Source organism: Schistocerca nitens, chromosome 8 (genome assembly GCF_023898315.1).
Source record: "Schistocerca nitens isolate TAMUIC-IGC-003100 chromosome 8, iqSchNite1.1, whole genome shotgun sequence".
NCBI classification, from domain to species: domain Eukaryota; kingdom Metazoa; phylum Arthropoda; class Insecta; order Orthoptera; family Acrididae; genus Schistocerca; species Schistocerca nitens.
The window spans coordinates 4,486,830-4,501,118 of NC_064621.1; positions in this window are offsets into that span (position 1 = coordinate 4,486,830).

The window sequence follows — 14,289 nt, forward strand, 5'->3', positions numbered from 1 at the left end:
CCATTGACGATGAAATACAGAAATTGCATCGGAATTAAATATAAGAGACACAATGCCGACTTAAGTATAGGAAGACTGAGTCTTCCTACTGTCTATGTTTTGAGCGTTTCCTGTGTCACCAGTTTTACATTCTGATGCTCCTCTGCAGGTCTTCTGTATCCATTGGACCTTCCCATTGACGAAGAAACACACAAATTGCATCGGAATTAAATATAAGAGACACAATGCCGACTTAAGTACAGGAAGACTGAGTCTTCCTACTGTCTATGTTTGAGCGTTTCCTGTGACACTAGTTTTACATTCCGATGCACCTCTTCAGGTTTACTGTATCCCTTGGACCTTCCCATTGACGATGAAACACAGAAATTGCATCGGTATTAAATATAAGAGACACAATGCCGACTTAAGTACAGGAAGACTGAGTCTTTCTACTCTCTATGCCTTGAGCGTTTCCTGTGTCACCAGTTTTACATTCTGATGCACCTCTGCAGGCTTACTGTATCCCTTGGACCTTCCCATTGACGATGAAACACAGAAATTGCATCGGAATTAAATATAAGAGACACAATGCCGACTTAAGTACAGGAAGACTGAGTCTTCCTACTATCTATAATTTGAGCGTTTCCTGTGTCATCAGTTTTACATTCCGATGCACCTCTGAGGATTTACTGTATTCCTTGGACGTTCCCATTGACGATGAAAAACAGAATTGCATCGGAATTAAATTTAAGAGACACAATGCCGACTTAAGTACGGGAAGGCTAAGTCTTCCTACTGTCTATGTTTTGAGCGTTTCCTGTGTCATCAGTTTTACTTTGCGATGCACCTCTGCAGATTTGCTATATCCCTTGGACCTTCCCATTTACGATGAAACACAGAAATTTCATCGGAAAGAAATATATGAGACACAATGCCGACTTAAGTACAGGAAGACTAAGTCTTCCTACTGGCTATGTTTTGAGCGTTTCTTGTGTCACCAGATTTACACTCCGGTGCACCTCTGCAGGTTTACTGTATCCCTTGGACTTTCCCCTCACGATGAAACACAGAAATTTCATCGGAAATAAATATAAGAGACTCAATGCCGATTTAAGTACAGGAAGACTGAGTGTTCCTACTGTCTATTTTTGAGCGTTTCCTGTGTCACCAGTTATACATTCCGATGCACCGCTGCAGGTTTACTGTATCCCTTGGACCTTCCCATTGACGATGAAACACAGAAATTGCATCGGAATTAAATATAAGAGACACAATGCCGACTGAAGTACAGGAAGACTGAGTCTTCCTACTGTCTATGTTTTGAGCGTTTCCTGTGTCACTAGTTTTACATTCCGATGCACCTCTGCAGGTTTACTGTATCCCTTGGACCTTCCCATTGACGATGAAACACAGAAAATGCATCGGAATTAAATATAAGAGACACAATGCCGACTTAAGTACAGGAAGAATGAGTCTTCCTACTGTCTATGTGTTGAGCGTTTCCTGTGTCACCAGTTTTACATTCTGATGCACCTCTGCAGGTTTACTGTATCCCTTGGACCTTCCCATTGACGATGAAAAAAAAATTGCATCGGAATTAAATATAAGAGACACAATGCCGACATAAGTACAGGAAGACTGAGTCTTCCTACTGCCTATGTTTTGAGCGTTTCCTGTGTCATCAGTTTTACTTTCCGATGCACCTCTGCAGGATTACTATATCCCTTGGACCTTCCCATTCACGATGAAACACAGAAATTTCATCGGAAATAAATATAAGAGACACAATGCCGACTTAAGTATAGGAAGACTGAGTCATCCTGCTGTCTATGTCTTGAGCGTTTCCTGTGTCACCAGTTTTACATTCTGATGCTCCTCTGGTCTTCTGTATCCATTGGAACTTCCCATTGACGATGAAACACGGAAATTGCATCGGAATTAAATATAAGAGACACAACGCCGACTTAAGTACAGGAAAACTGAGTCTTCCTACTGTCTATGTTTTGAGCGTTTCCTGTGTCACCAGTTTTACATTCTGATGCACCTCTGCAGGTTTTTTGTATCCATTGTTCCTTCCCATTGACGATGAAACACAGAAATTGCATCGGAATTAAATATAAGAGACACAATGCCGACTTAAGTACAGGAAGACTGAGTCTTCCTACTGTCTATGTTTTGAGCGTTTCCTGTGACACTAGTTTTACATTCCGATGCACCTCTTCAGGTTTACTGTATCCCTTGGACCTTCCCATTGACGATGGAACACAGAATTTGCATCGGAATTAAATATAAGAGACACAATGCCGACTTAAGTACAGGAAGACTGAGTCTTCCTACACTCTATGTTTTGAGCGTTTCCTGTGACACTAGTTTTACATTCCGATGCACCTCTTCAGGTTTACTGTATCCCTTGGACCTTCCCATTGACGATGGAACACAGAAATTGCATCGGATTAAATATAAGAGACACAATGCCGACTTAAGTACAGGAAGACTGGGTCTTCCTACTCTCTATGTTTTGAGCGTTTCCTGTGTCACCAGTTTTACATTCCGATGCACCTCTACAGGTTTACTGTATCCGTCGGACCTTCACAGTGACGATGAAACACAGAAATTGCATCGGAATTAAATATAAGAGACACAATGCCGACTTAAGTACAGGAAGACTAAGTCTTCCTACTGTCTATGATTTGAGCGTTTCCTGTGTCATCAGTTTTCCTTTCCGATGCACCTCTGCAGGTTTACTATATCCCTTGGACCTTCCCATTCACGATGAAACACAGAAATTTCATCGGAAATAGATATAAGAGACACATTGCCGACTTAAGTTCAGGAAGACTAAGTCTTCATACTGCCTATGTTTTGAGTGTTTCCTGTGTCATCAGCTTTACTTTCCGATGCACCTCTGCAGGTTTACTATATCCCTTGGACCTTCCCATTCACGATGAAACACAGAAATTTCATCGGAAATAAATACAAGAGACACAAAGCCGATTTAAGTACAGGAAGACTGAGTCTTCCTACTGTCTATGATTTGAGCTTTTCCTGTGTCACCAGTTTTACACTCCGATGCACCTCTGCAGGTTTACTGTATCCCTTGGACCTTCCCTTCACGATGAAACACAGAAATTGTATCGAAATTAAATAGAAGAGACACAAAGCCGACTTAAGTACAAGAAAACAGTCTTCGTACGGTCAATGTTTCGAGCGTTTCCTGTGTCACCAGTTTTACATTCCGATGCACCTCTGCCGGTTTATTGTATCCCTTGGACCTTCCCATTGTCGATGAAACACCGAAATCGCATCGGAATTAAATATAAGAGACACAATGCCGACTTATGTACAGAAAGACTGAGTCTTCCTTCTGTCTATATTTTGAGCGTTTCCTGTGTCATCAGTTTTACATTCCGATGCACCTCTGAGGGTTTACTGTATTCCTTGGACGTTCCCATTGACGATGAAAAACAGAATTGCATCGGAATTAAATTTAAGAGACACAATGCCGACTTAAGTACGGGAAGACTAAGTCTTCCTACTGTCTATGTTATGAGCGTTTCCTGTGTCATCAGTTTTACTTTCCGATGCACCTCTGCAGGTTTACTATATCCCTTGGACCTTCCCATTCACGATGAAACACAGAAATTTCGTCGGAAATAAATATAAGAGACACAATGCCGACTTAAGTACAGGAAGACTGAGTCTTCCTACTGGCTATGTTTTGAGCGTTTCTTGTGTCACCAGTTTTACACTCCGATGCACCTCTGCAGGTTTACTGTATCCCTTGGACCTTCCCTTCACGATGAAACACAGAAATTGAATCGGAATTAAATATAAGAGACACAATGCCGACTTAAGTATAAGAAGACTGAGTCGTCCCACTGTCTATGATTTTAACGTTTCCTGTGTCATTAGTTTTACATTCCGATGCACCTCTGCAGGTTTACTGTATCCCTTGGACCTTCCCATTGACGATGAAACACAGAAATTGCATCGGAATTAAATATAAGATACACAATGCCGACTTAAGTACAGGAAGACTGAGTCTTCCTACTGTCTATAATTTGAGCGTTTCCTGTATCACCAGTTTTACATTGCGATGCACATCTACAGGTTTTCTGTATCCCTTGGACCTTCACAGTGTCGATGAAACACAGAAATCGCATCGGAATTAAATATAAGAGACACAATGGCGACTTAAGTACAAGAAAACAGTCTTCTTACAGTCAATGTTTTGAGCGTTTCCTGTGTCACCAGTTTTACATTCCGATGCACCTCTGCAGGTTTACTGTATCCCTTGGACCTTCCCTTTGGCGATGAAACACACAAATTGCATCGAATTTAAATATAAGAGACATAATGCCGACTTAGGTACAGGAAGACTGAGTCCTCCTAGTGTCAATGTTTTGAGCGTTTCCTGTGTCACCACTTTTACATTCCGATTCGCCTCTGCAGGTTTACTGTATCCCTTGGACCTTCCCATTGACGATGAAACACAGAAATTGCATCGGAATTAAATATAAGAGACACAATGCCGACTTAAGTACAGGAAGACTGAGTCTTCCTACTGTCTATGTTTTGAGCGTTTCCTGTGTCGCTAGATTTACATTCCGATGCACCTCTGCAGGTTTACTGTTTCCCTTGGACCTTCCCATTGACGATGAAACACAGAAATTGCATCGGAATGAAATATAAGAGACACAATGCCGACTTAAGTACAGGAAGACTGAGTCTTCCTACTGTCTATGTGTTGAGCGTTTCCTGTGTCACTAGTTTTACATTCTGATGCACCTCTGCAGGTTTACTGTATCCCTTGGACCTTCCCATTGACGATGAAAAACAAAAATTGCATCGGAATTAAATATAAGAGACACAATGCCGACTTAAGTACAGGAAGACTGAGTCTTCCTGCTGTCTATGTTTTGAGCGTTTCCTATGTCATCAGTTTTACTTTCCGATGCACCTCTGCAGGATTACTATATCCTTTGGACCTTCCCATTCACGATGAAACACAGAAATTTCATCGGAAATAAATATAAGAGACACAAGGCCGACTTAAGTACAGGAAGGCTGAGTCTTCCTACTGTCTATAATTTGAGCGTTTCCTGTGTCACCAGTTTTACATTCCGATGCACCTCTACAGGTTTACTGTATCCGTTGGACCTTCACAGTGACGATGAAACACAGAAATTGCATCGGAATTAAATATAAGAGACACAATGCCGACTTAAGTACAGGAAGACTAAGTCTTCCTACTGTCTATGTTTTGAGCGTTTCCTGTGTCATCAGTTTTCCTTTCCGATGCACCTCTGCAGCTTTACTATATCCCTTGGACCTTGCCATTCACGATGAAACACAGAAATTTCATCGGAAATAAATATAAGAGACACAATGCCGATTTAAGTATAGGAAGACTGAGTCATCCTCCTGTCTATGTCTTGAGCGTTTCCTGTGTCATCAGTTTTATATTCTGATGCTCCTCTGGTCTTCTGTATCCATTGGACCTTCCCATTGACGATGAAAAACAGAAATTGCATCGGAATTAAATATAAGAGACACAATGCCGACTTAAGTACAGGAAGACTGAGTCTTCCCAATGTCTATGTTTTGAGCGTTTCCTGTGACACTAGTTTTACATTCCGATGCACCTCTTCAGGTTTACTGTATCCCTTGGACCTCCCCATTGACGATGAAACACAGAAATTGCTTCGGAATTAAATATAAGAGACACAATGCCGACTTAAGTACAGGAAGACTAGGTCTTCCTACTGTCTATGTTTTGAGCGTTTCCTGTGTCATCAGTTTTACTTTCCGAAGCACCTCTGCAGGTTTACTATATCCCTTGGACCTTCCCATTGACGATGAAACACAGAAATTTCATCGGAAATAAATATAAGAGACACAAAGCCGATTTAAGTACAGGAAGACTGAGTCTTCCTACTGTCTATGATTTGATCTTTTCCTGTGTCACCAGTTTTACATTCCGATGCACCACTGCAGGTTTACTGTATCCCTTGGACCTTCCCATTGACGATGAAACACAGAAATTGCATCGGAATTAAATATAAGAGACACAATGCCGACTTAAGTACAGGAAGACTGAGTCTTCCTACTGTCTATGTTTTGAGCGTTTCCTGTGTCACTAGTTTTACATTCCGATGCACCTCTGCAGGTTTACTGTTTCCCTTGGACCTTCCCATTGACGATGAAACACAGAAATTGCATCGGAATGAAATATAAGAGACACAATGCCGACTTAAGTACAGGAAGACTGAGTCTTCCTACTGTCTATGTTTTGAGCGTTTCCTGTGTCACAAGTTTTACATTCCGATGCACCTCTGCAGGTTTACTGTATCCCTTGGACCTTCCCATTGACGATGAAACACAGAAATTGCATCGGAATTAAATATAAGAGACACAAAGCCGACTTAAGTACAGGAAGAATGAGTCTTCCTACTGTCTATGTGTTGAGCGTTTCCTGTGTCAGTAGTTTTACATTCTGATGCACCTCTGCAGGTTTACTGTATCCCTTGGACCTTCCCATTGACGATGAAAAACAAAAATTGCATCGGAATTAAATATAAGAGACACAATGCCGACTTAAGTACAGTAAGACTGAGTCTTCCTACTGTCTATGTTTTGAGCGTTTCCTATGGCATCAGTTTTACTTTCCGATGCACCTCTGCAGGATTACTATATCCTTTGGACCATCCCATTCACGATGAAACACAGAAATTTCATCGGAAATAAATATAAGAGACACAATGCCGACTTAAGTACAGGAAGACTGAGTCTTCCTACTCTCTATGTTTTGAGCGTTTCCTGTGTCACCAGTTTTACATTCTGATGTACATCTGCAGGCTTACTGTATCCCTTGGACCTTCCCATTGACGATGAAACACAGAAATTGCATCGGAATTAAATATAAGAGACACAATGCCGACTTAAGTACAGGAAGACTGAGTCTTCCTACTGTCTATAATTTGAGCGTTTCCTGTGTCACCAGTTTTACATTCCGATGCACCTCTACAGGTTTGCTGTATCCGTTGGACCTTCACAGTGACGATGAAACACAGAAATTGCATCGGAATTAAATATAAGAGACTCAATGCCGACTTAAGTACAGGAAGACTAAGTCTTCCTACTGTCTATGTTTTGAGCGTCTCCTGTGTCATCAGTTTTCCTTTCCGATGCACCTCTGCAGGTTTACTATATCCCTTGGACCTTCCCATTCACGATGAAACCCAGAAATTTCATCGGAAATAAATATAAGAGACACAATGCCGACTTAAGTACAGGAAGACTGAGTCTTCCTACTGTCTATAATTTGAGCGTTTCCTGTGTCACCAGTTTTACATTCCGATGCACCTCTACAGGTTTGCTGTATCCGTTGGACCTTCACAGTGACGATGAAACACAGAAATCGCATCGGAATTAAATATAAGAGACACAATGCCGACTTATGTACAGAAATACTGAGTCTTCCTTCTGTCTATATTTTGAGCGTTTCCTGTGTCATCAGTTTTACATTCCGATGCACCTCTGAGGGTTTACTGTATTCCTTGGACGTTCCCATTGACGATGAAAAACTGAATTGCATCGGAATTAAATTTAAGAGACACAATGCCGACTTAAGTACGGGAAGACTAAGTCTTCCTACTGTCTATGTTTTGAGCGTTTCCTGTGTCATCAGTTTTACTTTCCGATGCAACTCTGCAGGTTTACAATATCCCTTGGACCTTCCCATTCACGATGAAACACAGAAATTTCGTCGGAAATATATATAAGAGACACAATGCCGACTTAAGTACAGGAAGACTGAGTCTTCCTACTGGCTATGTTTTGAGCGTTTCTTGTGTCACCAGTTTTACACTCCGATGCACCTCTGCAGGTTTACTGTATCCCTTGGACCTTCCCTTCACGATGAAACACAGAAATTGAATCGGAATTAAATATAAGAGACACAATGCCGACTTATGTACAGAAAGACTGAGTCTTCCTTCTGTCTATGTTTTGAGCGTTTCCTGTGTCATCAGTTTTACATTCCGATGCACCGCTGAGGGTTTACTGTATTCCTTGGACGTTCCCATTGACGATGAAAAACAGAATTGCATCGGAATTAAATTTAAGAGACACAATGCCGACTTAAGTACGGGAAGACTAAGTCTTCCTACTGTCTATGTTTTGAGCGTTTCCTGTGTCATCAGTTTTACTTTCCGATGCACCTCTGCAGGTTTACTATATCCCTTCGACCTTCCCATTCACGATGAAACACAGAAATTTCAACGGAATTAAATATAAGAGACACAATGCCGACTTAAGTATAAGAAGACTGAGTCTTCCTATTGTCTATGTTTTTAACGTTTCCTGTGTCACTAGTTTTACATTCCGATGCACCTCTGCAGGTTTACTGTATCCCTTGGACCTTCCCATTGACGATGAAACACAGAAATTGCATCGGAATTAAATATAAGAGACACAATGCCGACTTAAGTACAGGAAGACTGAGTCTTCCTACTGTCTATAATTTGAGCGTTTCCTGTATCACCAGTTTTACATTCCGATGCACATCAACAGGTTTTCTATATCCCTTGGACCTTCACAGTGACGATGAAACACAGAAATTGCATCGGAATTAAATATAAGAGACACAATGCCGACTTACGTACAAGAAAACAGTCTTCTTACAGTCAATGTTATGAGCGTTTCCTGTGTCACCAGTTTTACATTCCGATGCACCTCTGCAGGTTTACTGTATCCCTTGGACCTTCCCTTTGGCGATGAAACACACAAATTGCATCGAATTTAAATATAAGAGACACAATGCCGACTTAGGTACAGGAAGACTGAGTCTTCCTACTGTCAATGTTTTTAGCGTTTCCTGTGTCACCAGTTTTACATTCCGATTCGCCTATGCAGGTTTACTGTATCGATTGGACCTTCCCATTGACGACGAAAAACAGAAATTGCATCGGAATTAAATATAAGAGACACAATGCCGACTTAAGTACAGGAAGAGCAAGTCTGCCTACTGTCTATGTTTTGAGCGTTTCCTGTGTCATCAGTTTTACTTTCCGAAGCACCTCTGCAGGTTTACTATATATCTTGGACCTTCCCATTCACGATGAAACACAGAAATTTCATCGGAAATAAATATAAGAGACTCAAAGCCGATTTAAGTACAGGAAGACTGAGCCTTCCTACTGTCTATGATTTGAGCTTTTCCTGTGACACCAGTTTTACATTCCGATGAACCTCTGCAGGCTTACTGTATCCCTTGGACCTTCCCATTGACGATGAAACACAGAAATTGCATCGGAATTAAATATAAGAGACACAATGACGACTTAAGTACAGGAAGACTGAGTCTTCCTACTGTGTATGTTTTGAGCGTTTCCTGTGTCACTAGTTTTACATTCCGATGCACCTCTGCAGGTTTACTGTTTCCCTTGGACCTTCCCATTGACGATGAAACACAGAAATTGCATCGGAATGAAATATAAGAGACACAATGCCGACTTAAGTACAGGAAGACTGAGTCTTCCTACTGTCTATGTTTTGAGCGTTTCCTGTGTCACCAGTTTTACATTCTGATGCTCCTCTGGTCTTCTGTATCCATTGGACCTTCCCATTGACGATGAAACACAGAAATTGCATCGGAATTAAATATAAGACACAATGCCGACTTAAGTACAGGAAGACTGAGTCTTCCTACTGTCTATGTTTTGAGCGTTTCCTGTGTCATCAGTTTTACTTTCCGATGCACCTCTGCAGGAATACTATATCCTTTGGACCTTCCCATTCACGACGAAACACAGAAATTTCATCGGAAATAAATACAAGAGACACAATGCCGACTTAAGTACAGGAAGACTGAGTCTTCCTACTGTCTATAATTTGAGCGTTTCCTGTGTCACCAGTTTTACATTCCGATGCACCTCTACAGGTTTACTGTATCCGTTGGACCTTCACAGTGACGATGAAACACAGAAATTGCATCGGAATTAAATATAAGAAGCACAGTGCCGACTTAAGTACAGGAAGACTAAGTCTTCCTACTGACTATGTTTTGAGCGTTTCCTGTGTCATCGGTTTTCCTTTCCGATGCACCTCTGCAGGTTTACTATATCCCTTGGACCTTCCCATTCACGATGAAACACAGAAAATTCATCGGAAATAAATATAAGAGACACAATGCCGACTTAAGTATAGGAAGACTGAGTCATCCTGCTGTCTATGTCTTGAGAGTTTCCTGTGTCACCAGTTTTACATTCTGATGCTCCTCTGGTCTTCTGTATCCATTGGACCTTCCCATTGACGATGAAACACAGAAATTGCATCGGAATTAAATATAAGAGACACAATGCCGACTTAAGTACAGGAAAACTGAGTCTTCCTACTGTCTATGTTTTGAGCGTTTCCTGTGTCACCAGTTTTACATTCTGATGCACCTCTGCAGGTTTTCTGTATCCATTGGACCTTCCAATTGACGATGAAACACAGAAATTGCATCGGAATTAAATATAAGAGACACAATGCCGACTTAAGTACAGGAAGACTGAGTCTTCCTACTGTCTATAATTTGAGCGTTTCCTGTGTCACCAGTTTTACATTCCGATGCACCTCTACAGGTTTGCTGTATCCGTTGGACCTTCACAGTGACGATGAAACACAGAAATCGCATCGGAATTAAATATAAGAGACACAATGCCGACTTATGTACAGAAAGACTGAGTCTTCCTTCTGTCTATATTTTGAGCGTTTCCTGTGTCATCAGTTTTACATTCCGATGCACCTCTGAGGGTTTACTGTATTCCTTGGACGTTCCCATTGACGATGAAAAACTGAATTGCATCGGAATTAAATTTAAGAGACACAATGCCGACTTAAGTACGGGAAGACTAAGTCTTCCTACTGTCTATGTTTTGAGCGTTTCCTGTGTCATCAGTTTTACTTTCCGATGCACCTCTGCAGGTTTACAATATCCCTTGGACCTTCCCATTCACGATGAAACACAGAAATTTCGTCGGAAATAAATATAAGAGACACAATGCCGACTTAAGTACAGGAAGACTGAGTCTTCCTACTGGCTATGTTTTGAGTGTTTCTTGTGTCACCAGTTTTACACTCCGATGCACCTCTGCAGGTTTACTGTATCCCTTGGACCTTCCCTTCACGATGAAACACAGACATTGAATCGGAATTAAATATAAGAGACACAATGCCGACTGAAGTATAAGAAGACTGAGTCATCCTACTGTCTATGATTTTAACGTTTCCTGTGTCACTAGTTTTACATTCCGATGCATCTCTGCAGGTTTACTGTATCCCTTGGACCTTCCCATTGACGATGAAACACAGAAATTGCATCGGAATTAAATATAAGAGACACAATGCCGACTTAAGTACAGGAAGACTGAGTCTTCCTACTGTCTATAATTTGAGCGTTTCCTGTATCACCAGTTTTACATTCCGATGCACATCTACTGGTTTTCTGTATCCCTTGGACCTTCACAGTGTCGATGAAACACAGAAATCGCATCGGAATTAAATATAAGAGACACAATGCCGACTTAAGTACAAGAAAACAGTCTTCTTACAGTCAATGTTTTGAGCGTTTCCTGTGTCACCAGTTTTACATTCCGATGCACCTCTGCCGGTTTATTGTATCCCTTGGACCTACCCATTGTCGATGAAACACCGAAATCGCATCGGAATTAAATATAAGAGACACAATGCCGACTTATGTACAGAAAGACTGTGTCTTCCTTCTGTCTATGTTTTGAGCGTTTCCTGTGTCATCAGTTTTACATTCCGATGCACCTCTGAGGGTTTACTGTATTCCTTGGACGTTCCCATTGACGATGAAAAACAGAATTGCATCGGAATTAAATTTAAGAGACACAATGCCGACTTAAGTACGGGAAGACTAAGTCTTCCTACTGTCTATGTTTTGAGCGTTTCCTGTGTCATCAGTTTTACTTTCCGATGCACCTCTGCAGGTTTACTATATCCCTTCGACCTTCCCATTCACGATGAAACACAGAAATTTCAACGGAATTAAATATAAGAGGCACAATGCCGACTTAAGTATAAGAAGACTGAGTCTTCCTATTGTCTATGTTTTTAACGTTTCCTGTGTCACTAGTTTTACATTCCGATGCACCTCTGCAGGTTTACTGTATCCCTTGGACCTTCCCATTGACGATGAAACACAGAAATTGCATCGGAATTAAATATAAGAGACACAATGCCGACTTAAGTACAGGAAGACTGAGTCTTCCTACTGTCTATAACTTGAGCGTTTCCTGTATCACCAGTTTTACATTCCGATGCACATCAACAGGTTTTCTGTATCCCTTGGACCTTCACAGTGACGATGAAACACAGAAATTGCATCGGAATTAAATATAAGAGACACAATGCCGACTTAAGTACAAGAAAACAGTCTTCTTACAGTCAATGTTATGAGCGTTTCCTGTGTCACCAGTTTTACATTCCGATGCACCTCTGCAGGTTTACTGTATCCCTTGGACCTTCCCTTTGGCGATGAAACACACAAATTGCATCGAATTTAAATATAAGAGACACAATGCCGACTTAGGTACAGGAAGACTGAGTCTTCCTACTGTCAATGTTTTTAGCGTTTCCTGTGTCACCAGTTTCACATTCCGATTCGCCTATGCAGGTCTACTGTATCGATTGGACCTTCCCATTGACGACGAAAAACAGAAATTGCATCGGAATTAAATATAAGAGACACAATGCCGACTTAAGTACAGGAAGACCAAGTCTTCCTACTGTCTATGTTTTGAGCGTTTCCTGTGTCATCAGTTTTACTTTCCGAAGCACCTCTGCAGGTTTACTATATATCTTGGACCTTCCCATTCACGATGAAACACAGAAATTTCATCGGAAATAAATATAAGAGACACAAAGCCGATTTAAGTACAGGAAGACTGAGTCTTCCTACTGTCTATGATTTGAGCTTTTCCTGTGACACCAGTTTTACATTCCGATGCACCTCTGCAGGCTTACTGTATCCCTTGGACCTTCCCATTGACGATGAAACACAGAAATTGCATCGGAATTAAATATAAGAGACACAATGCCGACTTAAGTACAGGAAAACTGAGTCTTCCTACTGTCTATGTTTTGAGCGTTTCCTGTGTCACTAGTTTTACATTCCGATACACCTCTTCAGGTTTACTGTATCCCTTGGACCTCCCCATCGACGATGAAACACAGAAATTGCTTCGGAATTAAATATAAGAGACACAATGCCGACTTAAGTACAGGAAGACTGAGTCTTCCTACTGTCTATAATTTGAGCGTTTCCTGTGTCACCAGTTTTACATTCCGATGCACCTCTACAGGTTTACTGTATCCGTTGGACCTTCACAGTGACGATGAAACACAGAAATTGCATCGGAATTAAATATAAGAGGCACAGTGCCGACTTAAGTACAGGAAGACTAAGTCTTCCTACTGTCTATGTTTTGAGCGTTTCCTGTGTCACCAGTTTTACATTCTGATGCACCTCTGCAGGTTTTCTGTATCCATTGGACCTTCCAATTGACGATGAAACACAGAAATTGCATCGGAATTAAATATAAGAGACACAATGCCGACTTAAGTACAGGAAGACTGAGTCTTCCTACTGTCTATGTTTTGAGCGTTTCCTGTGTCATCAGTTTTACTTTCCGATGCACCTCTGCAGGAAAACTATATCCTTTGGACCTTCCCATTCACGACGAAACACAGAAATTTCATCGGAAATAAATACAAGAGACACAATGCCGACTTAAGTACAGGAAGACTGAGTCTTCCTACTGTCTATAATTTGAGCGTTTCCTGTGTCACCAGTTTTACATTCCGATGCACCTCTACAGGTTTACTGTATCCGTTGGACCTTCACAGTGACGATGAAACACAGAAATTGCATCGGAATTAAATATAAGAGGCACAGTGCCGACTTAAGTACAGGAAGACTAAGTCTTCCTACTGTCTATGTTTTGAGCGTTTCCTGTGTCATCGGTTTTCCTTTCCGATGCACCTCTGCAGGTTTACTATATCCCTTGGACCTTCCCATTCACGATGAAACACAGAAATTTCATCGGAAATAAATATAAGAGACACAATGCCGACTTAAGTATAGGAAGACTGAGTCATCCTGCTGTCTATGTCTTGAGAGTTTCCTGTGTCACCAGTTTTACATTCTGATGCTCCTCTGGTCTTCTGTATCCATTGGACCTTCCCATTGACGATGAAACACAGAAATTGCATCGGAATTAAATATAAGAGACACAATGC